General features: G+C 43.3%; 1 protein-coding gene across 1 annotated transcript in view; it reads right to left on the bottom strand.

Moving 5' to 3' along the window:
* Positions 1-1,683, bottom strand: part of Mlana (melan-A) — a 15,502-nt gene extending 13,819 nt beyond the window's left edge. The window contains exon 1 of the mRNA XM_004637195.2: positions 1,618-1,683. The gene's annotated coding sequence lies outside the window, so the exon portion shown is untranslated. The remainder of the gene's footprint in view (positions 1-1,617) is intronic.
* Positions 1,684-3,799: the final 2,116 nt, after the last annotated feature.

The raw sequence follows: 3,799 nt of genomic DNA, 5'->3' as shown, positions 1-3,799 counted from the left end.
TACTGATTTACATGACGTTACAGTACAAGTTCTCATATGTCCTGAGTCTTAATTGACCTTGGAAGGCTAGGGCCAAAATGTTGGCATTTCTTGCAGCCCTCCTTTTTCTCTAATTTTGGTCTGCAAACTTAGGTTTTAACCATCCAGAAGAGAAAAGGCAATTTAGGAGATTAGCTATTAGTTGAAAATTACTGAAACTAGGTAGTAGACACATGGAAGTTACACTAATCTCTTTTTCAACATGCTTAAAAAAATTCCCCACTAAAAAAGTTTAATGGGGGTAGGGGAGATGGCTCCCCCGTGGGAGAGTAGAATAAGCACTTGCCTGGCAAGCGCAAAGGCCTAAGTTCAATCCCCGGTTCCGCAAAAACAAAAAAAAGTTTAAGGGCCAGCCAAATAGCTCAGTGGATGAAAGTGCCTGCAAGCAGGGATCAGCAGTTCAATCCTGGGTTCTGCGGTGCCAGCCTCATCCCCGGGGCGCGCTGAGACAGCAATTGAGATTGGGTATGCTGGCACATGCCAGTAATCCCAGCACTTGGGAGGCTGTAAACAGGCGGATCACTACAAGTCCTATCTAGTTGTGAGACCCTGAACACCCTGTAGACACTTCCCTAAACTGCAGAAAAAAACAAAGTGTAAAATTAACATATTGAGGGCTGGGGATATAGCTCAGTGGCATAAGCGCCTGCCTGGCAAGCACGAGGTCCTGAGACTGATTCTTGGTACCTAAAAATAAAATTAATACATTGAACTGTTCATGACCTTCATTTGTCCTAAGCCTCAGAAAACAGGCTAAAAGAGGAAAAGAAAACAAGCTAAAATAGCCAAGCTCTGGGAAGACACCAATGGTCTCATCACTCAACTGTCAGTTGAGTGACTCCTCTGGCTTCCACCATGAGACTGGTGCAGGAGGTATGTTGCATCTAAGGCCCTGCCTGGGTGAGTGTGGAATGTTTAGTTAGGAAGGAGGAAGACCATGGCAAATGGGAGCCAGAGGTGGGAAAGGAAGTGAATGCTGAACCCAGCGGTTTGGGCTATTTTGGTGGTCTGGGAAAGGGAGAATGTTTAGTCAATTAGTATTTTGAATCAGTAATCTTTTTTTCTCTCTCTTTTTGAGACAGTCTCAGTGTATAGTTCAGGCTGGCCTTGAACTCACTATATACCCCAAGCTGGCCTCAAAAATCATGGTGATCCTCCCGCTTTAGCCTCCAGAATTCTAGGATTATAGCTGTGCACCACCACACACAGCAGTAATTTTCCTTGACCTTTACGGTCATGTGTCTCATGAACTCATTACTCTTACTCTTTTTTTTTTTTTTTTTTTTTCTTTTTTTGTATTTACTACAGAATCTACAGGGTCTCACTACAAAGATTGGATTTGCAGTGATTGTCCTGTTTTCAACCTCCCAAGAACTGGGATTACAGGCACGCGCCACCACACCCAGTCTCAATCACCATCTCAGTGCGCCCAGGGGCGAGGCTGGCATGGTATACTGGGGATCAAACCCCAGCCACTATAGTCTGCCTAAGCAGGCGCTTTAGTCTGCTGAGCTATCTGGCTGTCCTAATTTACTTTTACTTTACCTCTATCCTATAGACTTTGCATGCATTCCCTACCTTGCCTGACCCAGAGCAATGGTTAACAGGAGTAATTTCTTTCACAAGTTGCACTTTGGTATACTACTGGACAAACAGAAGGCTATGGTAAGGTACATGTTTTCTAGAGTCTGATATGGGGCATGAGGCACCCAGCCCAGCATCCCTTGGGGAAAGGAAAATAAAAATGACTAGGGTGTGACATGTGCATGCACCAGCCGCCCACAGTGAATACATCCATTATGTGTTGCAAACACAGGCTTTAAAAGATAACCAGGGGGCCAGGGAGATAGCTCAGCAGCATAAGAACCTGCCTGGTAAGTGGAAGGTCCTGAGTTCGATCCCCGGTACCAAAAACAAAAGATAAACCAGGTTCACATTCCAGCAAGGGAAATCACGCTGTACAAGCACATCACCCAAAATTAGCCCTGGAAGCCCAGGACCTGACAATGTCTAACAGCTTATTTTCCCTCCCACCTATATCAACTTCTGCTTCTCTCCCATTCAAGACTTATGGCTGAGTTGAAAGAAAGAAAAAAGAACGAAAGAAACTGTAATACATAGAAATGAACAATAACAACAACAAACTCCTGAACCATAGTGATCATGATAAAAGTGAGCTCATTAAAAGTCAAAAGCAGAAGCCCCTCTTCTTGCTATTGCGCATTTTTCTCCCCTTGTACATTCCTTGTGACTATTAAAGTTCTGATCCCCACACAGTTATATTAATGAGCTCCAATGTGAACAACAAGGAGGATGGGAGAACAAAGTGTGGAATTTCACCATGTAACGTCTTGGGACCACTTAATGTGTAATTATCCTTTACAATTGTTAAAAAAAATACAGTTGAACTCATTGATCATCTCAGGTGGATAATATGGTGATAAGCCCTCTGTTCAAAATATAGGCAACAAACTCAATTCTGCATTAAATTGTACATCTACAGCTCAGGCTCAGAGCCTGGGGAAACAGTGTGGGGAAAGCAAATGTCTTCTTACCCTCAAACCAAGAGAAGTGCTCCTTCAAGTGACAGAATACAGCAGGCCTGTGGGGAGAAGTGACACATACCTGTAATCCCTGCACTGAAAGGCTGAAGCAGAAAGAGCACTGTGACTTAGAAGCCATCCTGGGCTACATTAGTGAATTCAAAGCTAACCTGAACTACATAGCTAGACCATGAAAAAAGAAAAAAAAAAAAAAAAAAAAAAACCCTACACAGGGAATGTGCCCTCACCAGCACACAATCTCTGGAATAATTGCTGTTCTTGTTAGCAGTCACAGAGGACTGAGAGACTTTAAAGGAGGCTTTGCGGGCCCTCAGAGATTGGAGGTTTAGAAGCATTGAGGAGAAATCCTGCTGACAGTGAAGCCCTGGGGAACTGGGAAAGCCCCACAGCACCTCCAAATCCTGCTCTGGGAGAACAAGACTAAGATTCTGGGAGAAGGGATGTTCTTACCTTCCTTGACAAGTTGCCCCTCACTCGCTGACTGGTCTTCACTTCAGTTCACTTCAGTGTGTGTGTGTGTGTGTGTGTGTGTGTGTGTGTGTGTGTGTGTGTGTGTGAAGACTGCTTCTCTGACTCTTAATCTTCAAAAAAAAACTTTTTTTTCTTGATCTGGAGTCCCATGATAGTCATGAGTTTGGATTCCGGATGGAGTCGTCTGTGATTGCTTATTTGGCATGAAAGAAACCAACTTCATTTCACCCTTAAAAAAAAGAAAATCACAGCTCACTGTGCTCCTTGTTTTCCCTGATCTGCAAGCTTCATCCTAAAGGAATCCATTTGTTACATGCTAACCCTCCTCTGTAGGGTGGCCAGATAAAATACATAGAAATCCCAGCGAGGCTGTAATTTCAGATAGACAATAGTTTTTTTAGTGTAACTATGTCCCATGATTTTTTAATATAAATGTCTCCCATACTGTATCAAGACATATGATTAAAAAAAAAGTTGTTTTTCTTTGTCTGAAATCCAGATTTAACCAGGAGCCCTATGTCTCCTCTCATCTCTCCCTCAAAGAGTTTAAGAGACTGTAGGCTCAGGTCTGAAGATAATCTAGTCCTACACTCATATTCAAGAAAAAAATTAGAAGATCCCTGAAATCTTCTAAGTTGGGCTCCTGAGTTCTTCGTGCTGGCCCTGGGATTGGCCGTCTACTGGCAGCAGCGGCTTTCCATCCATTTCCAAGGGACTATGAAATT

Source organism: Octodon degus, unplaced genomic scaffold, assembly GCF_000260255.1.
Source record: "Octodon degus isolate 3935 unplaced genomic scaffold, OctDeg1.0 scaffold00087, whole genome shotgun sequence".
NCBI classification, from domain to species: domain Eukaryota; kingdom Metazoa; phylum Chordata; class Mammalia; order Rodentia; family Octodontidae; genus Octodon; species Octodon degus.
Note: the sequence above shows the minus strand (reverse complement) of the source record. Positions and strands in the feature narration are given on the sequence as shown.